General features: G+C 41.1%; 1 long non-coding RNA gene across 1 annotated transcript in view; it reads left to right on the forward strand.

Annotated features, from left to right (window-relative positions):
• Positions 1–25955, forward strand: part of LOC133108553 (uncharacterized) — a 179645-nt gene that overhangs the window by 36084 nt on the left and 117606 nt on the right. Inside the window, exon 2 of the long non-coding RNA XR_009704671.1 lies at positions 22921–23055. This is a non-coding gene — a long non-coding RNA (uncharacterized LOC133108553). The remainder of the gene's footprint in view (positions 1–22920; positions 23056–25955) is intronic.

The following is a 25955-nucleotide window of genomic DNA, read 5'->3' on the forward strand; positions in this document are numbered from 1 at the left end:
CACTGCATCACCTGTGACTGCAACACGCAATAGTGTCACAGTCTGAAGACCCCGTCATCACACTGAAATGTCCCACGCTGCATTGGGTTTATTAGACACCTGCAGGGAAATTCACCCATGAAACAGAGAGTGAAATGAAGCAGAATGATAGAAAAGTTTAAGTGATGTCTGTGTTTAAGGTCTGTGTGTGTATAAGATGCTTGTGTGTGTGTGTGTGTGTGTGTGTGTGTGTGTAATATGCTGTGTGTGTTTGTGTTAAAAGTTGTGTGGCACTGTCATTCCCCTCTGCAGAGAGAGGCTGTCCAAGCTACTGTTTCAGTCATGGACATACACTTAACTCATAAAAGAAAATGATAAAAGGGTATGAGCTTACTCACTGACCCTGTTTCTTTGTAGTAGTGAGGACCAGTCAGATAAACCAGACATTCTTCCATCTGCTAACTTCAGAGCAATAAAGAGCCACTCTTACAGAAGACTCCCTGGGTAAAGCACTTTGAAAGACAGTGAGGTCACACAGTTCTCTTTAGTAATAGTGAGTTGGCTTTGTGAGTTTTAGCAGAATATCTGAATCTCTCTCACGTGGAGTAGAGCAGACATGACCACAGAAGAAGTGTTAAAATGGCGCTTGGAGAGTGTGTTGGACATGCCCATGTGACCGCTCACTGCTACCCTGGCACAAAGACTCAGGTACACCGTGGTGTTCAGTCAGAGACACGGGCAGAGCGTGGATTTCAGGCACTGTCTGCTGTTCTGTTCTGTTCACTTATTATATTTCATGCTAATTCAGTGAATACAAGTTCTAGGTAACATTTCCTTGTTTGCCTTTCCAATGGCTAATCTTGTACATATCGAAGGTAAATTGCATTAGCATTGCCTTCAACAATTACTTTTTAATTGCTTAACCACTACACTACAGGCCGCCCCTACACTACATGCCAGCTCAACAGATGTATAGAGTTCTGCCCTAGGGTTGGCCTCCAGGTGCAGTTCACGGCTCCAAGCATGTTGTAAAAGCCCTTTAACTCTTTCACCAGCTTTTCTGTATGATGAGGGATGCGCATGAACACCTCTTCGACATCAGTCCCGCTGCCACAACTCTTGGGCTGAGTCCGCACTGCGTACGTCACTCCTCTTTCCATATCCATATCCTGGAGTGGCGCGCAAAGGGAGCGCGCCACTCCAGCTTGACTACAGCTGTCTTGCGTTGCTCTCTCCTCAACAGCCCTTAGATATCTTCAACAGCGAAATTCTAAGATGCCATCCTAAGGTCTAAAAGCTTATTCCTTATATATTCTTAGCTCGTATAAAAGTGTTTTTGATAAGAAATGTCCCCAGTATACCGAGTGGGAAGACATTTATCTTTTATGCAACTTTTTTAATGACCATATTCATTACTTCTGTTTGTCTCACTGTCATTTTCTCATACCTCAAAATAAATTTCCCCAATACTTTATCTCATGTGCCCCTCCGGTTGGGAGTTTCCACCATCTCAATATACGAGTGGAAAAACACTAGCTCTTATGTAATTTTTTAATGAACCTATTCATCACTGGTATTTGTCTCCCTGTCATAATCTCTCCTTGGACTCTCTCCAAACTTTGACTTCATACAAGCCAGAAGTTAGTGCCCTCCACCATCTCAACACACTCTTCAGGTGCCCCTCTCCGCGGCGCCTTAAGGGATCTACAAAGGACATCCAGCCAATAGCTGAGTGTAAATCATCCCCCAACTCTTCTACAGTCAGTCCTTTGAATCTATCCAATAAATTATCAGATTATAATCAGGAAGGCCCTTAAAGCCTCTTAATATTCTTTCGGTATTGACATCCCTTCCGTTTTCCTTATCTTTTTGCTTTTAGCCAGGCATTGTGCTCCTCCCCTGTAGGGTTGGGGTATTCCCCGACTGCTCGCTCAGCATGTTGAATCTCCTCCAATGTTATGCTGGAACTCATTCTATGCATGGCCTCAGTCAGAACTTTAACCTTGCTCCTTAGTACTCTAAATCTAAGTCCCCCGACTTCAGACTCCTCTTCTGACAAGTAGGGCTGCTCATTATCTCTGAACCACATATTTTTCCTCTTACGGGCGTGCTTACTACCACCTCGATGGCGTGTGCGAGGGGTTAACAATGCATTCCTTCCTAACCCATCCCCCGTCAATCTCTCATCAGGGGGGCCTAGGGCCGGGTCCTCGACAAGTGTCAGAAGCCACAGGTTGCGGTGAAGAACAACACCACAATTGATCAGTAGAGAAGACCTTCTGGTTTCAGCATGAAAAAAAGCTGCTAAACAAGACAGTATCTCATTATCCACTAAATACCAACAGATTAATTACAATGGCAGAAACAGATGGGCTGCTTCTGGGTCATTGAATAGGGATGTCTCAAGTTCAGTCTTACACGTTCTTCTGGGAGAAATCACAGGTACGGCACTGCTGATGTGCATGTAGATTTGTGTTTGCTGTCTGCCCTTTTTAATACCGCTTTGTTTGAGATAAAGCAATAATGAAAATGCTCACTGTGGTAGCATGCCGGGGTTCCACAAATACTCTCTCTCGGGAAAGAAAGAGTATTGGACCCTGTGTGCTTCTAATTGGACAAGGTTAGTGGATGACATTTAGGCTTTTATTACGCATTACACCCAGGGTCTTTGTATTGACAAAATCTGAATTCGCATTGCTCTGTGACTCGTCACCAATTGTCTCTCTGCCATATTCTCTCACACCGTGTTTTGTTCCCCTACCTCTTCAGTTCTCTCCTTTATTCGGCTTAAACGCAGAGAATGTGGTGATGACCGTCTATCCACCAGTGCGCTCTTAACTCCAGCAGGAGAACATGGTGGTCATGCCTGTCAGAGCAGCAGAGGGGGCAGAGTGGGGAAGCAGCTCAAGCTTCTCAGGAAATGCAGATTAAAGGCGATGGAGACCCAGCCATGGGTACAGGGTGAAGCAGATGCAATATCCAACTGCAACTGAAACCTGATGGGTTAGCAGGGCTGTGTGGGCCCAGCCAATCAAAACACATATCTGAGGGCTGCGCTAAAATTAAATGTAATCATTTTTGAGCATAAACCTCAATTCAATGCCTCTTGCACTCAGCAGCCTTACTGGAGTTAGTTACTGCTTCAGATAAGGCCGTTGGGAGATGGCAACTATGTAGGGAGCCTGTGTTTACATTTCTATGACCCTTTTATTTCATGATTAAGGGCAAACACAGTGCTGATGGGCCAATTTCAGCACGCACCCTGCTCCTGCTGCCCTATCACAGCACAATGCTTTTGCTGCTTTTCGGCTCCCAACAAGTAGAGAATTGTGAAACCTTCACACGCAATCAAAAATAATTGGGATATCCACAAACGGTAATTTCGAACTAATTATTTTTTACGTCCACAGCCTGCTGAAGCTTCCTCCTTGGGCAAGACGCTGTACAATGAGTCTGCTCTGCCACGTTTCTCCTCAGCATTGCAGAAAAGCTTCCTGAAATATTTGTTCAGAGCACATCTGTCATAATATTTGGAGAAAAACAGAAGAAATCTCCGAACTGTGACAACATTAGCAGGTCACCTGCAGGGAGCGCACACCTGTGCAGGAAGCACCTGTGTAATCCCTACCATGGCACAGAATACAACAAAAACAAGTGAGAGACCTGCGTGGAGGATTGCCTGGTGCCTGCTGTTTATTTCTGCCAGCGCTCTGTTGATGAGCAGGGTCACGACCTCATCAGGAAATGAGGGGAAATTAGTGCAGTCGCGGTTCACAGATCCGGAGTACGATCCTTTACAACAGCAGACATATATTTGCATAAATGTGCTGTAGAATAATATATACTGATTTACATGTGCATAAGTAATGCTATGCAACCAGATACAGATTCTGGAGATTATATTTTCATTTAAGCTCGGTTCATAATTTAGTTTTCTTGATTATAGGTCTATTTGCTAATCAATACAGTTGTGTAGTATTTTCCTAATTTTGGATGAGTATCTGAGTTTCTTTGCAGACTTTGACAGAGGTTTGCTGCTGTATTTTCTCTTTGCGCCAAGCCCTTCTTGAGAATTTTTGTGAAAGTGTATCCAAATTTACTGTGAAGACCTGTATAAGACTTTGAAATGATCACTTTACCATTTCATCCTCCATAGCACTGAGTGAGACAGTCATATAATTGAAAATGTTTCGATATGTTACACCAGGTCGCATCTCCATATTATCCTTTCACTGTTTGAGGAGCAGGTTTCCCACCTGTCCTGTAAAGACAGATGCTAATGATACTCTCCCATTAGCACTGTATCCATGGAAGAAAGTCTCTGTATATGAACTTACTTGCTTTTCAACAAATGTTAATTCAATTGAGGTGTGTGTACGTGCTTGCATGTGTGTTGCATGTGTGTGTTTCAAAAATATGCTGCTATTGTTAATATATTAACATAGATAATAACAGGTGAAAGAGCACATTTTGTATAGAGAAATTAAATTACGTACAAAATATATACAATCTTACATTATCCTTGGATTTGATTTGATACTATGCCGTAGGAAAAAAGATGAGGTCACAAAGTAAATTCACACTTGAAGGAACACCCAGTAACTTAATAATATTTCTTAATATTGCTTCAGTTGAGAGCATTTGGCAAGTTCTGCCGTTACTAGAATTACGTCTTCTGGCTTGGCCTGTGCTGGCTTTTGCACCTGTTGGCAGGAAATGCACTGACTGGGTCTGGCCTGAGTGTTTGGTCATTTGTGTAATGTCTGTCTGCCTCCACTGTGTTCCTCACTGTAGGAACTGAAGAGAAGAGTGATGTAGGAGAAGCAGGCAGTAAATGACTTTGCCTTGTTTTTTGGGAAGGCTGAGCTCTGTGACGTCCAGACATAATGATGTAGCCCTCCATGGCCCATTGCTTCCCGGACTTAGTAAATTACGAACAAACACATCCACCTCCAATGTCAGAGATTAGAGGTGCTCGGAGGCAGCAAGACCAGATAATGGCATTTGGAGACGTATTTGTCTAAAATTGCTTTCCGATGCTGTCACCACCTGCTTGGCTGTAATGTGCCTTTTATCTGCTTCTGTCTGTCTTTCACAGATGTCAGACGGACAAATTGATTTAACAATCCATTCTCTTTGATAGTTTCTTGCTGCGAGGGGAACAAAGTTTGGCAGGGATTTCCACCCAGGAAGGTAGACAACACCTGTTTGTTTGTTCCTGCCTGCCTGCCTACTTCATCAGCTCAGGGCTCCTTCTTTCTGTCCTCTGTTCTCATGTTTTTGTGAAAGATGTAGGGTGGGTAGATACTTTGGATACTGTAAGTGGTCAGTTTGGGGATGCTGTTGGGCATTGTGATTATTCTACCCAGTTACCCCCTGCCCCCTATTTTACCTTGTTATCCCTTGTCCTCCTATTCTACCAAATGCTTTCCTGCTCCCTCAATTACCTTCCGAATTATCCTGCCCCTTAGCATTTCTCCTGCCTATTGCCCACCGCCCCACCCCCCGTCTGCCCAATCTAATTTACTATCCATCCCTACCCTGCAGCCTTCAGTCAAATTAGGAGAGGAAATGAATTTGAATTTATTCCGCAAGATTGTGAGTTTAAGAAGATTTTTTATGAGGAAAGCTCGTAGGCCCACGCCGTGCCTCACCTGCTTATCCGTCACAGTCTGATTAGCATGACTTACGGACACAGAATTACTTCAATTGTCAAAAAGAAAGGGGAGACTTGTGCTTGTAACTGTCTTAAGAAACTGTGTCTCCAATGGAGATTCCTTTGATTGATATCTATCTTATAGGAATGACAAGGATGTCATTTTGATAAGAAACACTTTGTGGTGCGAACGAATAAGGGCAAGTGCTATTTTGCTGTCACTTGGAAAACTTGTGGCTGACAGAATATTCTCCTGCAATTTGAAGAAGTTTCCTGTGGTGTGCCTCGTCCTGTAAGACTGGGATCTGCTGTGTGCATGGGCCTCCTGGTCTGCTGCTCAATATGAACTGTGTCAGTAGGGACTGGGGGGAGATAATTGGCTTCAGCTTTGCCCAGGGAGGGATGTGGTTGGCAAGGATACCCATGTTTCATCAGTCTCTAAATATTGCTGTAAAAATGTCTGAAACAGTTTCTCATTAACTGCTCTGACCTCTACATCCATGCAGAAAATGGCTCGCCATGGATGGGAATATGTTTTGCCAATAATTCATGAAATAGTGGCATTACAGACTGGTTTAATTGTGTGGCAGTATTAGACTAAAATGCCTAAAAGTTACCATATCTCATATCGGATTGTGGCTGTAAACTGACATGTCAATGTAACCAATATATACCATAAAACATTTAATTTGACCAAGCATTATATTTATTCATACCTTCACAACTGCATTAACCATCACTTTTATTTAAGCTCTGTTAAATAATAATAATGATTATAATGATGATGATGATGATGATGATGATGATGATGGAGGACTTGTATGACCTGACAGTGTTGATTTGTTGATTTTAATCAAAACAAAATCAAAATCAGATTGATAAACTTATAACTGATCAGTATCAGTGATAATTATCTGACTAAGCATTTATCAGGAATAGCCAGCAGTGAAATCTTTCATGTCCACAGTTCCTACGGGCTAAGAATCAATAAAATGTTTGGTGCATATGCTCAGATAGGCTGTGCCCATGCCTAGTGCTGTATCTCCATGTCATTTTGCTGATCTTCAGGAGCAGTTACAGCATGGATCAACTATTAATGCTCTGACATAAATTACCATGTTAAATATGGGTCGACAGCAATTACGGTCTAATTATGGGAGCAATTATATCTGCTTGCAACATTGCTATTTGTGCTTCAGACATTATAACCGGAGAACTTGTGCTCTGTAGTATTAGTCAAAATGCCACCCAAGGCCCCCCCCCCTATCTGACAGCACTTTCTTTCTTTCTTCAATTAGATGTATTTTTTCTTCTGTGTATGTGCCTTCCTCTACACGACATCCTGTTTTTGGCAGCAGGATTAAAAAGTCTTTGAATCACTGGAACAAACAGAGGCCTGCAATGAATAATATGAATAATTATTCAGATATCAGTTCTTATACTGATCAAATATTTTTTGGAGGGATGTGCTGGAAAAATAAACAAAAGTCTTCATCCTTCACCCTCATCGGATTCGGGCTAAAATAAACAAAAATAACAAATTCACTTAGCTTTTCAGCTGGCTTGTGTCTCGGCTCTCTGTGCTCTCCTGTGAGTTCCCGGTCTCAGCCACCTACTGTGGAAAGAAGCACACTTTTTCATTCCTGGACTGATTCAAAATGCCATCCAGGTGTGGGCCTACTTAACCAGTAGACGTGGTCCTCTGATTGCCCTGCTTCCTTCCCGAAAACTAAGCCTGGCTGTCACAATTATTAATTAGAAGTTTGAAATGAAATTTGAAATTCATGACAGCGAATTTATTCATCTAACTGCAGCGAGAAAAAACATTTCTATACTTTTCTTTGACATTCACACCAATCAAATGAAATGCTGTACTTGGCCTACACTAGTTAGAGTCAAACATATACTGTGTAAAAATGTCTTTAATTTAACATTTAACAAGTTACTCTGTATTTGAATAAGCAGAGGGCCTCAGAAAATGTCTATGCTCATTGAAAGGGTCAGGTGCTTGGAAAGCTTAAGAAACACAGTTTTAATATATGAATGTTCAGAGACAAGTGGGCTTTTTCAAATAGCTTGCTAGTGGAATGATGAAAGGATTGTGTTTTCTATTCAAACCACTAACATCACAGTGCCTCGGCCTCCTCCACACAATGTAGCAATCCTTAATTGAAAGGGACCATATTACCTGAGCATAGAACCTCTTTGAGTGGTTTTATATGGGGATTTCTTACAGGTTGTAATTAGTAGCCACACGAAAGTAAGACAAGCAGGAAGATTAAATTCAGAAAGTATTAAAAGGAAAATATATTGTAAGCGTAACCTTTGCAGCACAATTTAAGAACAAAAAAGACCCCCGGGGTGTTAAAGCTTAAAATGGAATGGAAAAGGTTTTTGCGAATGTTGTGCTGTACAATATTAATACTTATTTAATATAATATTTTATATTTTATATACAATGTTGGTTTTCAGCTCATTAATCACAGTTTTTAAAATATTGTCATACAGCAGTAATTAATCACAGTAATTAATTTTATTCCTGCATACAGTATATTCTATTAGATAATTGCTTCACTGTAGGTGTTGCTACAGCCAAACAGCTTATTGTGTGAAGAGTGTGGATGAGAGAAAGTGACAGCACATCCAGTGCGAGAGCCACTTTAAGTTCAGCTGGGTAGCCTGAGGCCACCTGCAGAAAGCTGCACCCCTTTCAATGTTCATTCACTGATGTTGTGACTCCAGACTCAGCAAAAGTCATTCCTCGCTGGCTTTGGACTGGCAGGTTGCCCTGTACTTCCTTCTCATGCTTTTCTTGGTCAGTAGCTTTCAGTTTTTCTGTAACCGGCGCACATTTGCTACCTTCTTTACAACATTACTTTACAGTTTGTAATGTTTTTTTGAGAATGCAAGATGCAATGTGTATTGGGTTCACTTTTAAAGTGAAAAAAGAGAATTCTTAATGATCCACATTCCTGAAGGGTTCTGCTATATTTCTGTCTGTGTGCACAACTCTAATCTCACATGCTTATGCAATCTGTGTGCTTGTGTGTATATACTTTTGCATATGAGTACATATGTACATAAGATAGAAGATTTCTCAAAAAGAACCAATCTCCTTTTGTGGATGTCATGTCTTTGTATTTGTTTTATTTACGTACTTATGATTCCACTCACCCTCCTAATGGCTCTGAGCTGCAGGAGTCTCTACACTGACTGAACAAGGACAATAGGATCTCGATGCATCTCACATCCATCACACCTCACACACCTGCCAGTATGTGTCTGCTGAAAATAAACCAATTAATTTTCTGTGTTCCCGTTTCCAGGGACAGTGTCTGTGGACTAGTGTGTGTCACTGTCATGGCGTTTTGTCATTGTCCCTTTCGCTCCACAGACTGGGTAATGATCTCTCACAATATGGCTGCCTGCTTGGAGAAGGAAGCTTAAATCAAACACAGTCCAATGCAGATGATGACTTATCATGTGCCAAGCGTGGAATCTGTGTCTGGTCTGACCGTAGCACCTGGTTCTAGGTCAACCACCTAACCAGGTAAGACCAAAGTGGAGCTTTGTGGCCACGGTCTGCAGTTGTGGGTTTGGTGTCAGTAGAAGGATGCTTATGTTGAAATTAACATCATACCCAGGGTGACATATGGTGGTGGGTCTTGTTGATGTTTTGTGGCTGTTTCATATTTGCTGGTCATGGGGCTCTTGATAAGGTCAAGGGAACCTCAAAAATACTGAGAAATTTTGTCCAAAAACCTGGAATCCCCCTTCAGGAAGCTCAGACTTGGCTGAAAATCTTTCAGTAAGACAACAATCCGAAGGATACCTCAAGATAACCATAAGGTAAACAGGAATGAAGGACAAATGTTTTGGAATGGATGTCACTGTTTCCAGACTTGAATATTATTGAAATTTGTGGGGAGAACTCAACATGCAGTGCTGGCAGGTAAACCTATTTTGTATTTCTGAGCTATAAATCTTTTGCAAGGAACAGCAAAAAAAGAAAAAAAGAAAAAAAAAAAGAAAAAGCAGAAACAGACTTAACTGGCTATAGAAATGTTTGGATGCTATTATGGAACTGCCAATGGAGGTGTTACGAGACACTACCTGTCATGGTACCCACACCTCTGCACCTGTCTTTTATTTTATTTATTATAGATTCAAATACCTGTAATAACCGCTAATACAGTAAATAGTAAATATGCATTAAATTCAGTTTCAAGCCTGTTTCTGTTCACCTAGAGACATATGCTTTGTGTTGTTTACATACAACTACTTATCTATTGGAAATACAAAGCAAAAAATAGATGATTGATATAAATAGAGTGGATATATGTATAAGCATGAGACAGAGAACATCTCAGAGAATTAATGAAGCAGGGAATAGTGGTAAAAAAATTTTCCAAAATGTGAAAAAGATCACAAATATGTAATATGAAGACAAAAGATTCAGTGCCTGCTTTCACTACACCGACCTAAACGGGTTACAGTTTATTTATAAAATGCATTATCGATGCACACTTCAAGGCTCTAGGGAAACTTAGAGATGTGGGGAGTAGGAGTGTAGGATGACAGAAGGTACTTCCTTAAACTGTCTCCTGATGCTGAATGTTGTCTGTAGGCGCTGCAAACTTCTTTTTCAGTCACAGTTTTCACCAAACGGCTGTCAAACAGGGGAGCATGCTTTCTGCTTGTGCCAGGTACACAGAAATCATTATCACATTTCAGCGAGATCAGAGCTGAAAACTCCAGCTTTTGCATGTAGTCTGCCAGTCTCCCTCCCCGTGCGAGTGGGAGATTATTAGAACAACGTTCACTTGTGTCTGTGAGTCTGGCCCCTCCATAATTAGAAATCTGACCATGTTTGAGTTCACACATTCACCGCTCCATTCGTTTTGCTCTGGGGTGTCTTTCTGCTTTGTGAAAGCTGATTAAATTCTAGTCACTGACAGAGTGGTTGAAATGGGCAGGGACTGAGTTTGACTGTCTCTATCTGTGTCAGTGACTTTAATCAGAAGACCATTCCCCAGAGGACTAGTCTTGCTCCAAGTTCTGATATGCACTCGGTTCCTACGATTCCAGCCTGATAGAATTTGTGTTCTGCCGTCAACCGGCCACAGATGTCCATCTAATCAGTTTTAGCTTCAGGTCCTGCCTGTTATTAACTGATCCTGCTTTGCCAACATGTCTGACTTCTATAGTCGCCTTCTGCTGGAAGACTTTTGTATGTTTACCTCCCGAAAGCAGAAGGTTCTCCTCTAAGACCGTCTGCGGTCCAGAGGTCCTCCAGCCTCGTGTTTGTGCGATTGTTAGCTGGGGCGTGGTGCTTTTTCTGATCACACTCCCTCTGGACTGGAACAGCAGATAATGAAGAGTCAGGGGCAATTGAACTGTCAGCTGCTCCCTGATCCCCATTGATTGTATTGTTCTGTAGTGACAAGGGCGTGTCAGGGATCAAAGAGGTCGTCCCTCTGGTGACGAGTCATAACCAACATTGTGGTTATGTTCCAGTTAGTTGTGTAGAGTTTCTTTATATACTTACTCATTTATTTGTCATGCTTAATACTGATGATTATAGTATGACTATGTGCTTTTGGTAATCACAGTCAGTTCTGGACATTGAAAGACAAGGAGGTTCTGTATTAAAATGTTAGGATTTTTTATTTAAATCTTAACTGACTAGTTGCACAGGACACAAATTATATACAGTATACACAAATACATTTGAACTTACAGTATACATGCAGAGCAATTATTCTGTTATTTTGTATTGTAAAAGAGCATTGTCTGTCGGACAGGGACACTACAGGAAATAGATGCATAGATACACTGAATCATATTTGCTGTAAAGTGACGAAAGTTATTAAATGTATAAAGATGATGTTGAAGCGCCATAATATGTCTGTCCACAGTAACGGGTCAGTGAAATATCTTGAACAACCTGCAGAACAATTATGAATTGTGAACAATGGTTCTAATGCTTATTTATAATAGTAAAGTAGGCAGGTGGTAGATCAGCGTAGGAAGAGTGACAGGTAATGGTGAGCAGAGTTTTTGGAGAGGGAAGGGCCTGTCTACCATTTTTCACACTCCATTTTGTGAGCCATTATGTTACTCTTCAGTTACCTGGCATTTCTAACGCAGTGGAAGCGACAGTCTAGGAACTACAGAGTAGGCACAGCACACTGGTGCCATCATCTCAAACACGTGCTGTGATTCATATCCTGATTATGATGCGTCACTGAGTTTGGCTGTGCTGTGCTGTTAAGAATTACTGGCTCTGGGCTGCTGGGTAGCTCACTCCATAACAACACCACACATGAGAGAGCTGCACAGTCATGGATTGAATCCGGCCGGTGCCAGTGCCAACTGTGGCCAGCAGCCGTACAAGGCCAGTGCTCAATTTGGCTTTGCTTCGCCGAGGGATATACAGGATGGATTCAGAATCCTGGGGCTTGGCTCACACGGCCTGGGGTCAGTTGGTGGGTGGGGCCAGCACACAAGCAGGGGGTTGGTGGAGGGGGGGGGTTAGAGCGGGGCGGCTGACTGTGCATGAACTGTTTTAATTGACATTGTAATAAAGACAGGGAGCAGGGAGAAGCTAGGGTGACTTCTGATACCCCGACATGCGTACATGCGCTGCTTGTGGCTGCAGTGTGAGAAGTAGCTCCGCGTGTTTTGGTGGAGAACCATGAGTTATCGTCACTCTCCCTCACAGGCAGCAGGGGGCGTATATGAGCACGCTTGTACTGTTCACAAATTGGACAATTCGGGTGAGTTTAGAGATGGCATCATTATCATTATCACAATGTATTGTATTATTGTATTTCTCTTGGGCTTTGCATGCCATTATATGCCCCTGGAGTAACACACATTGAATGTCTCAAAATATTCCTGTGTTAAATAATTGTAAGTGACTGCCTGTGATATAAGTGGTGTAAAGCAGCACATGCAGAGAGCTTCTGGTGATATATTATTCACCCTCTGCAGTAAATAAATCTACCTCGGCTGTGTGTCGTATATTGTCAGGACTGAATGTCTTGTCGGGTTTTTACCTCATTTATATTCTTGTTTCATACTCACTGTTTATGTTGAAAATGAAAATGGCAGAAATAGTCTTTATGTATAATTTAACAGGAACTTATTATCTGTGAGCTGTGTGTTTTGTATTCATCTTGAAGGTCTATAGTATTATATGATTTAAAAAACTACTGCATCCTTTCCTTTGGGGTATCGATGGCCTGGAAGGAAAGTATATATTAATTATTGTGTGCAAATGTAAAAATGTATTATTAATTTACACAGTTACAGTCCAGTGTGACTTATATAGTTGAACAGTACCCGGAGTGAACATTCAAAACTGGCAGACTAAGTGCCATGGAAACTGTAAGAAGTAGACAACAGAACATATATACAGGGTATATACTTAGTAAAAGGAAAAGTAACATAAAATAAACATGGGAGGTGCTTTAATATTATGATTAATGAAACCAGAAGATAAAGGGTCTCACAAGAGTATTTTGAGTCTTACTACAATACTTGCCTTTCAGAGAGGTTGATCGTTTCTCTTTTGTATGAACATAGATGTTCAAAAATAATTGGACAAATTAACATAATCATAGATTAAGTAGTCATTTGTGTCACTTGGTTGCTTATCTTTTGTATACCATGAGTTCATGATGTCCATAGAGTCTGTATATCTTATTTTCAGGTTGTCCTACAAGCGATACTAAAACTCTTTGCATATGTATTGGTCTCTATGGGAATTAGGGGGTGCGACTAGATTCAGCTGAAAAATCATGCTGTTACAGTTGAGAATATTTTTTTTGGCTAAATGGCTTTAAGTCATCAAGGGTCCAAAGTATCAAATGAGCCTCAAACCATCATGCTGTTGTCAGATATGCAATAGATCACTTCAAGGGTTGTTTCTCCTGAATATTTTTTCCATTGGGTTCTATAGGATAATTATTCAGGTGAAACAACCCTTGAAGTGATCCATCCATATCTGCTGCATATCTGACAACAGCATGATGGTTTGAGGCTCATTTGATACCTTGGACCCTTGATGACTTAAAGCCATTTAGCCAAGAAATGTGTTCTATACTGTATCAGCATAATTTACAGATGAATCAGCTTGTCGGACAGAAATCTGATGTTTGACCTCACCAAAACGTATTTTTCCTCTTTTTACGTTTTATGAAGCTGCCCTTTATTAGAAGTGGTTTCTATCTAGCCTCTCTACGAAGAGACAGTTCCTCTCAGTTCCTCTCAACTACCCCTGCAACTCCCTCAGTGTTGTACTTACCCCTTTGGTCACTTCTGTTACTATTTCCCCTTTTGACCGGCTACTCAGGTTGGTAGGATGGTTGTAATCTTGGTAGTGTTTGGGTTTTAAGGTATTCTTTCCATTTTTGCACAACAAAGTTAACATTACTCCTCGGATGGTTATTTTCTCTGATGACCTTCTCCAGCTTTTTGCCTCCTAACTCCCGCAGGCAGTTCCTTGCTCTTCAGGTCAGGGTCTGATCTAATTTGCTGTTGAATTGTGAGACCTCACAAAGTGATATTTATTCTGAAATCATGCAAGCAAGAATAACAAATCAATGACAAATGGTGCAGCTGTGACAACTGACCGGACAACAGTCACTCCCAGGCCCACCCTCCGTTCAACATGAGAAAGTACCACAAGTAACGTCTCTGCTGAGACCCTGAGACTCGGCACAGCCCCGGTGTCAAAACACATGACTGTAAAGCCCCAGGGTTAAACTGGAGCATCATGGGATACACCATGTATCAACAAATCAGAGCACACAATGACAAACAAGAAAACACAATGACGAATCAGAAAACACTACAAGAATATAACAACATGCCAGAAATCGCAAACAAATCCAAAAACACCACAATTCAGAAAACACAACAAATCAGAGAACACAACGACAAACCATAGAACACAGCAACAAACTAGAAAACTTAACGACAAATCTGAAAAAACATAAACAAATTAGAGAACACAAAAACAAGTCAGACAACACAAAAGCAAATCAGAGAACACAATGACAAACCAGGAAACATAACAACAAACCAGAGAACACAACGACAGACCTGAAAGCACAATGACAAACCAGGAAACATAACAACAAACCAGAAAACACAATGATAGACCTGAAAGCACAACGACAAACCAGAAAACACAACAAAATTCCACAAAAAGGAAAGGGTAGGTACCAGCTATATCCTCTCTAATTGGACGGATTGGATTGCAATTCTTATCTCTGATTGGACAGAATTGTTGTCTATCAATAGCGTAATCTGAGTAACGGGACGTAGCTGGTATCTATTTAAGCAATAACTCCATATAACACAGCCTGGAATTGCAACGGGACACAATGGAATTAAAAGCGTATTTTTATGAACAATGCCATTTCAAGAATGATTTACAAGAAAACTACCTGGCTTGCTTCCCCTGTGTCCCCTGTGGATGTGACACCTATGTGTTCCACATAATGGAAGCAGCACATTCTCCCAGGCAGCCGGACAATTGTTGCATCTGCCATTTTTATGAATTTCATTATTACATTACATTACATTAATGGCATTTGGCAGACGCTCTTATCCACAGCGATGTACAACAAAGTGCATACCCATAACCAGGGATAAGTGCGCTGAAAGACCCTAGAGGGAAGTACAATTTCAATTGCTACCTGTACAACAACGATAAGGACCAGGGCCTATTTGAATTATTATTATTATATATATTTTTTTTTAAACAGACAAATAAACAAACAACAAAGCAAAAGTGACCAAACTTAACTAGCCAAACACTGCTTACCTAGCCAAACTAAAAATACCGATACACAAAAAAGTAAATCACAGAAAGACAACAATTAAGGTTCACAGGGAGGTAGGGAGGGACGGGGAGAGGTGCTGCTTGAAGACGTGCGTCTTCAGTTTGCGCTTGAAGGTGGGGAGAGATTCTACAGTTCTGACCTCAACAGGGAGTTTGTTCCACCACCGTGGAGCCAGAACAGACAGTAGTCTGAGCGTGAGGTGGAAGTTCGGAGAGGGGGAGGTGCCAAGCGGCCTGTGGAGGCTGAACGAAGAGGTCTGGCAGGGGTGTAGGGTTTGATGATTTTTTGTAGGTAAGCTAGGGAAGACCCCTTAACTGCTTGGAAGGCTAGCACCAATGTTTTGAATTTGATGCGAGCCATGACAGGCAGCCAATGGAGGGAAGTAAGCAGGGGGGTGACATGTGAGTATTTGGGAAGGTTGAAGACCGGACGAGCTGCTGCATTCGGGATAAGTTGGAGGGGTCTGATGGCGGACGCTGGGAGGCCAGCCAAGAGGGAATTGCGGTAGTCCAGGCGGGACAGAGCCATCGCTTGGACCAGGAGCTGGGTCGAGTAGGGGGTGAGAAAGGGGCGGATTCTCCGTATGTTGTATAGGAAGAACCTGCATGACCGGATCACTGCTGCAATGTTCTCAGAGAGGGACAGTCTGCTGTCCATCACCACGCCGAGGTTCCTTGCACTGGGTTATGGCGTAAGTGTGGTATCCCCGAGGGAAATGGAGAGCTCCAGATGGGGAGAGGTATTAGCAGGGATGAATATCATTTCAGTCTTACCTGGGTTGAGCTTTAGATGGTGGTTGTCCATCCAGCTCTGGATGTCACTCAGGCAAGCAGAGATACGGGCTAAAACCTGCGTATCAGATGGTGGGAACGAGATGAAGAGTTGGGTGTTATCCGCATAGCAGTGGTAGGATAGCCCATGTGCAGTGATCACAGGGCCAAGGGAACGAGTGTAAAGAGAAAAAAGAAGCGGGCCTAGGACTGAGCCCTGGGGAACTCCTGTGGCAAGGGGCCGAGGTGTCGATACCGTACCAGCACAGGCAACCTGGAAGGAGTGACCAGAGAGGTAGGACTCATTCCAGTCCAGGGCTGTGCCACAGATGCCGAAGGCAGCAGAGAGATCTAGAAGAATGAGGACAGAGGAGAGGGAGGCTGCTCGTGCGGCATGGAGTGATTCACTGACGGAGTGGAGCGCAGTCTCTGCCGAGTGGCCCGATGTGAAGCCAGACTGATGGGGGTCTTGCAGGTTGTTGTTAGAAAAGAAAGAAGAAAGTTGAGTAGAAGCGGTTCATTCTATGGTTTTATGAGATTACATACTATTGTGTCCAAATAATTAAATTAACTTTATAGACATAGTAAACCATGTCTGTAGCCATGTGATTTACTTTATAAGCCAAAACTGCCTGCCGTGTTATTCATTGTGTTAACCTTTTTAATATGCTGACTTTATGGGGTGAGGAGACCCTACAGAAAATGAATGATAATTATAGAATGGAGATAAAAGAGTTGGCGTGGTATTGGTATTTGGCATGAATCAGCTTATATCAGCTTTCATCCTGGTAGAGAAAGATGCACTTTGTAATGTAATCTTCCACAACATCAAGCCAGGTATTCCTAAAAGGCTGTAAAATGTGTTTTCTCAGAGAGATTGTGACGTGTCATTTACTTTTCCCTAAAACTCAAAGCGCTCTCAGTCTGGGTGAGTGCTTACCCAGTTACACTTAATGAAATGACAAATGAAATTACTGTTACACTTAATGAAATGACTGCTGTCATGTTTCACATATCATAATATTGTACATTTATAGTTTTTGTTCTCTCAGTCTGATGCATTCATTAATCTGCATCAGCTATCTTGCGATATTTGCAGTAAGTTATACTTTAACTGTGACATCTTAAATAAAAATAAATACAAGCATACTTAACAAAATACCTGATGTGCCCTTCCTCCTTCAGTGAAAACTGAGATTCAGAAATGTAGAGCTCAGTAATCAGGTGTTCAACTCCTGATGTCTTTGCCCACAGCACGATGCATTAAAATATAACGCACAACAATTATCATGTGAATGTATCTGCGTGAGCACTTGTGTTGCATGTGTGCCTGTGTGCCTGTGTGTGTGTGTGTGCTCTGTAGGAATGTGTTTGTGTCAGTGTGTGTCTTTGTGACCAATGTGTGTGTGGTCTCTGTGAGTGGGTGTGTGAATGTGATATCTGTATGGTGGACTCATATTGGGGGTTAGTGTGATATCTGTATGGCGGACTCATATTGGGGGTGAGTGTGATATCTGTATGGAGGACTCATATTGGGGGTTAGTGTGATATCTGTATGGAGGACTCATATTGGGGGTGAGTGTGATATCTGTATGGAGGACTGGGAAGGGTGCCAGGCCCCCCCTGGTCCTGCCAGGGCTGGTGCTGATTTTAGAGACATCAGTATTACAGACACGTCTGTGCACGCAGGCCTGGGTAAGCTCTGCTGCCGTTCAGCACTGCTGATGCCTCACTACTGCCCTACATGGGCCCTGGCACTGTCCTCATGCTTCTGTTTCCAAAGAACTTAATCCCAATCGCTTCCTGTCCCAGCACTGAATTGATAAATTACTGTCCCTTTGGTGCTATATTCCCCGAGACCCAATGTTCCTGGCGTCCAGCACCTTTTATGCCTGCCAGTCTTTTGGTCTGTTATTTTATGTTTCGTTAAAGGTCCTCCACAGACCATGCAAATATATATAAATATCACAGCTAGGAATATTTCAAAGACATCTGCATTTTATGTAGTGACTGCTAATTATGTATTTTAAAAGTTATTTATTCATTAATTTCTTTTGAATGTTATGTTTTACTCTGTTGACATTTTTTTAATTTACTTTTTTACTTTTGGAAACATTTACCCATTTTGATCACTATCCATTAGACAATGGCACTGAACTGCTCTACTCCAGGGAGTGTATGGGTTCTAATGCCTCACAGGTTATTCTTGCAATTGGGGACATGTTTCCAGAGTTTGTTTGTGCATAGTACAGTATGTGCCTCATCAGAGAAACGGGGATTTATTCAGTGGCTTCCATCATGGGAGAGTTGTTGATAGAGGAGTTAGAATGGACTACGAAGCCTGGCACTGCATTCAGGATGCAATGGGATAGGCCCTTCGTCTCATCTGGTCTCACTATTGGTTGTTGGTTCAATTCTGTTGACCTGTTTTCCTGATGGTCTCATACTGCTTCAGGATTGGCTGAAAATTAAATGTAAAGTAAATTTACAGAGACTTCTATTCCAGTGCTCCATTCCTGCTCTACCAACACGATGCATTATTCTTAATAATAACAAGTATAGTTATTATATTCCCTTCCTCCTGACGAAGAACACTCTGACCACAGCGTCTGTGTTCAGCCAGATGTAGTGATGAGCCTGGCTTGTTATAAAAGTGTGTGTGTGTGGGTGTGTGTATGCGAGTGTGCCTTGGCTATGTCTATTCAGAAGACAAAATAGCCCATAGCCTATTCTAAAATGTACATATATATTTGGGAATGAGAATTAATGAATTTAGAGAAGTGATCTGGTAAAAAAGAACTGAATGAATATACATGAGATAATTCAGTTGGAATTGAATTTGATGAACTGACCCCAGCCTTGATAAACAGATCCAATGGGTGACTGCTTCTTGGGTATAATGACAGTGTGTTTATTACTGTATGTCTTTGATATGCATGAAGGTCTTTATGTGCATATCTATATGGGTCAAGGCATTAAAATGGGTCATTAAGTAGTTACTAAAGGAAATATAATGTACATGTCTCTTAGAGGTATCTGCATATGTATTTTGTGACCTTAGATAAGCTCATGTTAAACCTTGTGGGTTCAAATCAGCTGCATAAATTGAGCACTATGAAAATGGCTAATTGTAATTACAATATCTTACTCCTAACACTGAATACATGATTAATTGATGTAAAAAAGAAGAAGCATTTTTTATCTTTTAATCCATGATTTACACTTTTATTTCATGAATGGTTAAAGGTACAATAGGTAATTTCGGAATTCCGAAATCTATTCTCGTGCACTGTTTTGTAAAGCCGACAGTGACAAACGCAACAGAGCCTGCCGTCTTTTCGTAGTGTTCTAGTCAGAAAATGTTCGCCGAACAAGTGAGATCTTGACTTTGGTGTGCTGCACAACACTATTTATAGTTTTCACTCTAGGTAACCAACTATATTGTGAGCAAGCAAAACTAGCTGGCTATGTAACTAAGATGTGATAGTCCACCACAAACAATGCAACTGCAACTTACAGTTTGAGAGAAATAAACATTTACAGATGATTGAACACGTTAAGATGCAAAAGGAACGTATAGCTGTCCAAATTGCACTCCTGATAAGCGATCACTGAAACTCTGTATTATATTGCTTATCTAGTTAGAAAACAATACCAGTTCGCTATAACAAGCAAATTAGCGATTACTAGTTAGCATCCCGAATGTACAGATATCCACCTGAAGCACAATGCTCAGGCAATTGCTACTATGTTCGTATTGCCTATATTTTATCGCAAGTGGATATTTGTAAATTCTTCAAGCGAACTATAGCTCATTTGCTTGTTGAAACCGATAACAAACTGGTATTGCTTTATAACCAAATATGTAGTCTTCGCTTGGATAATAAGCAATAGTACACAGAGTTTCAGTGATTGCTTGTCTGGAGCGGAATTTGGGCAGCAACACGAACAATCAGAATAAGCCCCCCAGAATGCCATTGGCTGTGGCAGTTGGAACCATTTTTCAACCAATGAGCTTTAATTGCTGTACAGTTGTACAATGTTTTGATACATTTGATGGCCCTACAAATGTGTACTTTGAAACCCGAATTTAAGGACTATAAACGCAGGCGTTTCAGGTGAGTTAACATGTCAGTGAGCCTTTTTCAATGATAGGAAGGGATTTACAATGGTCTTGTAACAATGTTTTAACACAAAAATCTTACGTATTGTACCTTTAAATATATCCATCCATCCATTCACCATCTGAACCCACTTATCCTGAACAGGGTCGCAGGGGGGCTGGAGCCTATCCCAGCATACATTGGGCGAAAGGCAGGAATACACTCTGGACAGATCGCCAGTCCATCGCAGGGCACACACACACACACTCATACCCATGGGCAATTTAGACTCTCCAATCAACCTAATCTGCATGTCTTTGGACTGTGGGAGGAAACCGGAGTACCCGGAGGAAACCCACGTAAACACGGGGAGAACATGCAAACTCCACACAGAGAGCCCCGGACGACTGGGATTCGAACCCAGGACCTCCTTGCAGTGAGGCAGCAGTGCTACCCACAGCACCATCCGTGCTGCAATCTTTAAATATATCAAACATTTAATTAGTACTGTATATGCGGTTTATATTAGACATACCTCATATTTGTTTTTAATGTCCAAGCTTTTAAAGTTAGAATAAGTTGGAATATGTTTTTAAGATTTTGAGAAGCACATTGTTTGGATGCCATTATTTTTCTAAATCACGTACAGTATGTACAATACAGTGTGTCTCCCAAATTAATTGGTATTAAAACAATAAAGTATACAGTTGTGTATGTGCTGTTTAAAGCAGTGAAATGATGTTCTGAGGGCTATGATAAAAAGTAGTAAAAATATAGATTCTGAGCCTTCAGACTGCAATTGGTGCAAATTGAACAAGCCAAATTGGACTGTTCTAAAATGCCATTTTGCACTACACTAGTTAGTGTATATTTTAAGCATACCCTATAGCTATGTGGAAATTATGCTTTCACCAAGCCTTGAATAACCTACTGTAGCTGTGAGGATTCATTGAATGTAGCAGAGGGATTTATCTCAACATAAAATACAATATAGAATAATTCCTACGATTTCCTCAAGAATATTACAAACCTGCCAAACTGTTTGATGGTGGGAAGAATAAAATAATAAAAAGTTTTTCACTAGGAGTTCCTTAATGGAAGTTTAAAATAATTTAATACTTATCACTAGGGCACTGTTTGGGGGTGGAAAGCACTCGGCAAGAAATGTGACAAGCAGGAGCACAAATCAAAAGGAGGCACATGTGAATCCGTTTTTAGTATTTTTAACAGCACTAACTCTCCGGGGCACATGGTGCATGAAAGCCTTTCAGTATGGATTGAGTTTAAGGTGCAGAAAATGTGTGACCAATCCAATGGCCAATCAGGAGGCTTAGTTTCCATAATCTCCATCTGTGGCCATGCAAAATTTGACCTGTGAGTGATGCAAATGACTTAGCTGATGACACACTCTTGACTCATTCTGTGGTATTTGTGTGCTCTGTTTTCAATACTTATTTGATATATAACTTTTTTGGTATAACTTTAATTGGAAATATAACGGAAGAGCATCTCTGAACACACAACGCATTCTAACTCAAAGTGGATAGGCTACATCAGTAGAGGTCTATAAAATAAATCTAATAAATACATCATAAATTGCTATGAGTGTATGTAGAATGAAATGAGAATATAGAATGAAACATGAGAATATACATTGACAACCAGAGAATATTGAATGAAAACCTTTGACTATATTGTACATTGAGACCTGTGAATATAGAATGAAACATGAGAATATACAATTAAAATGGGATAATATTTAATGAAACTTGAGAATATGGAGTGAAGGTATATAGGTCCAATTTCCGATATATAGGTCAAAGCACTGAATGTATAGGTCAAACACGCTTGATATATAGGTCTAAGGTACGATATATAGGTTACTATGCAAAGAATACTGACTGAAATTTGAGAATATATATTGAAGGTTAGAATGTTGAATGAACAAATATGAATATAAAATTTGCTTTGGAGTAGCCACAGCCAATAATATAAACCATGTATTGTAAAGCCTCACGTTATAGGTTGCATAAATATGGAGAGGGATTAGTCTCAATATTATTAAGAAATGCATGTAGCATGATCCACAAATAAGAGACACATTAAAAATGTGTTTTACTATCCACATACAAATTCCTCTCAACTTGTGACTTCTAAATTTAAATAAAATATTAATTAAAATGCCATGAAATTAATTCAAACCAATTTCACATTTGAGACTTGCCGCAGATTCATTAAAATGGCAATTTAGAAGACACAAGTTGAAAGATATTTGTTTCATGACTTATAATAGAAAAATGATTTCTATTTTGTGTTGCATATGTGTTTAATAAGCCCATCTTAGGACAAGCATTGGAAATTGGCATATGCTATAAATGTTGTGATACATCTATGTTTAGATATAGTTATCTCTATCAAATGAACATTGAATAAATAAATAGTTTATTGTGCAGATTAAAGGCTGTACACTGGTCGTTGTGCATCCGGTGTGAGCAATAGTGTGCAAGAGGGCGTGCTTCTGCACTGTTTCTCTCTAAATCTCCTGTGTTTTGCAGAGCGTGTGCTGGAAAAGGACTGCAAAGCAGGGGGGTGTGGAGGAGGGCTACGCGCAAGCTGATTGGCTATCCGTGGACTGACTCCTTCCTGTCGCTCCAAGATGGATTAGAGACCTGCGCCTCCAGGGACCGAAGGTACGTGACGAGCATTGAGCCAGAACCCCTCAGAGTGCTGATCGCTCCCAGTGCCCATCTGCAGCCCTGCTCCCAGTCCCATCTGCAGCCCTGCTCCCAGTCCCATCTGCAGCCCTGCTCCCAGTCCCATCTGCAGCCCTGCTGTGTGTGCTGATCACTCCCAGTGCCCATCTGTAGCCCTGCTCCCAGTGCCCATCTGCAGCCCTGCTCCCAGTCCCATCTGCAGCCCTGCTCCCAGTCCCATCTGCAGCCCTGCTGTGTGCGCTGATCACTCCCAGTGCCCATCTGCAGCCCTGCTGTGTGCGCTGATCACTCTCAGTGCCCATCTGCAGCCCTGCTGTGTGTGCTGATCACTCTCAGTAACCATCTGCAGCCCTGCTGTGTGTGCTGATCGCTCCCAGTGCCCATCTGCAGCCCTGCTGTGTCGGCTTCCACTGTAGAGACAAGCTGAAACCTAAATTCCCTTTTCCTCAATTTAGTGAATTCTTCATAACCATACAAACACGTCTTGAAGTATATATTCCAAAAAATGCATAAAATTCTAATACTTATGTTTAATCACGCCAAAGTTTTTTTTCCATCCACTTCCTGGAAAACTAGTTTTTATGAGATTTGTCGTGTTGTGATATCATCCAGCTCTTTGATTTACCCACCACACATGCTGCTGTTACAGGAACGCTGTTACAAGGAATGTCCAATAATGAGCCACTATTGCAGGAGAGTATATTTGATAGAAGCAGCAAAAAGAGAAACTGATTCTCCCCAGCCTGGCGGTTCCTCCTGTATCATCACACAAGGGAAGGGAGCTCTCAAATGTTCTCATTGCTCAAGTTTCAGGACTAAGCAGTTTGGCATTAGGCCTTGATTCAGGCTTTACTGTTTCAAATTAGTCCATGGTACCCCGCCTCTCCTTTCCTGAATGTTTGGGCAACAACCTGGACATTGCATAAGTGTAATTTCATTACAGTGTTTTTCCAAACAACATAACCTGCATAGTCTGCATACTAAACAGTATGATGGGAAAGAAGGGAAGCCTTTTGCATTGCTTTTTTTGCCTTGATAACATGCACCCTATCTACCTATATCAATTAATTCATTCATTATGCAACTTTAATTTTCAAACGTGTACCTGTTCTGACTCATAATTTGTAAAACTGTCGATATGCAGTTTCTGCACATTTCTCATTCTGTATTTGTAAAACTTATTCATGTGAGAAAATGGGAGCAGTGAGTAATGCTGTACCTCAGATACCTTTATTTAGTTGTAAATGAGTCATTAATCAACCATTAATTAGCCCCCCTGAAGTTGCGCATGTATTGTATAAGCTGTCAAACATTTTTTTTAAATATACGTTTTTACAGTTCTCAGCAGTTGTAGTTGACCTCATGAACTTATAATGAACTATAATTACAAATTTGTAATCAGGTGTGATGTAAATAATTATTAATAATTTTTCTTTCTATAAAAAATACATTATTAAGACCATCCCTGCATGCATAATTATAACTAATTTGTTCCTAGTTGATATGCTGGTGCAGTATGCCTTGTTAGTAAGCTAGAATGTAAAGATAATTAATTGCGCATTATGTGTGCATTGGAGCGATTCCCAATATTCTTTATTGTTGAGACTCCGGATTCCCCTCGGAGTTGTTCAGTCTTGCGTTGAGAACAGACCCATTATCAGTAACACAAACCACAGTGCCGGCCCCTGTCTAATGACCATGTGGTCCCAACACACCGCTTCCACGCCGAACCCCACAGTGCAAACACTGAAGGGGACAGCATTAGCTCAGGAGGTAATTTGGCAGTCAGAAGGTTGCCGGTTGCCGGTTGTCGGTAAATTCCTGGCAGGATAATGCACATTTCGAAACTTCACTTCTGCCTGTGGTGCAGATAACAGATTTCAGAGATATGCAGTCAATTTACTGTGTATAAATGCAGTCCCTGAATGGGCAGGGTCTAATGGCGGGGTCTGGCTCTCCTGAGAGTTGGGAAGACAGATCAGACCTGCGTCCGCCTGCACCTGAGAGCCACAGATAAGCCCTGCGGCTGATTCTTCTCTATCAGACAGAGCGCTTTATACATGTGGGCAGCGACTTTGCCAGATCATGCCGGAGGTGAGCTTTGTGCTGGCCAAAGCCGTGTGCTGGCCTGTGCAGGCTGGGCTCCTTTGGAAGAAAGTCAAATCACCATGCGTATGTGGCTTTAAACCAGTATAAAAAGTAAGCCTTATCGTAAACCCACTGCCATTGCAAATCCCAGTTCATATGTATATATATATATATATATATATATATATATATATATATATATATATATATATATATAGTCGTCTGTAATGGAGTAACCTGATATCATCATGGATCCTTACATTTATGGTCATAAAATTATGCTTACACTCATAATTTTATAACTGCCTCTTTAAAGATTTCTACTTTTTGAAAAGGTTTTGTTCTGGGAACATTCAAGAGCCAAAAAGCCCTTTAAACAATAAACTTTGCTATTTTAAGATTAGTTATGATTGCCTAATCAATTGTGACACCGGCAGAGGAAAGAATACATTTTAACTAGTATTAAATATTGCATTCTCCATTTATGATTTGAATTTAAGGACCTGGGCCAGCAATGTAGATGGTGAAATAAGCTGGTAGCTGGCTACACTTTAGTACTCAATAAACCTGCTGATATAAAAACAGTATACAAGCCCCCATACACATACAGTAACAGAACACAAAACGTTTGTTTGTAAAGTTCAAATAAGAAAACATTTTTACTTTTGTACGTAAAAAGAAAATGTACCAAAATGGACACAAAAAATAAACTCAAACCCAAGACCCAGACATGAATTATTTAATTAATGAATCACAATACATACTGCTTTGCATCTTAAGTGAATTGG

This window comes from Conger conger, chromosome 13 (assembly GCF_963514075.1).
Source record: "Conger conger chromosome 13, fConCon1.1, whole genome shotgun sequence".
In the NCBI taxonomy this organism is placed as follows: Eukaryota; Metazoa; Chordata; class Actinopteri; order Anguilliformes; family Congridae; genus Conger; species Conger conger.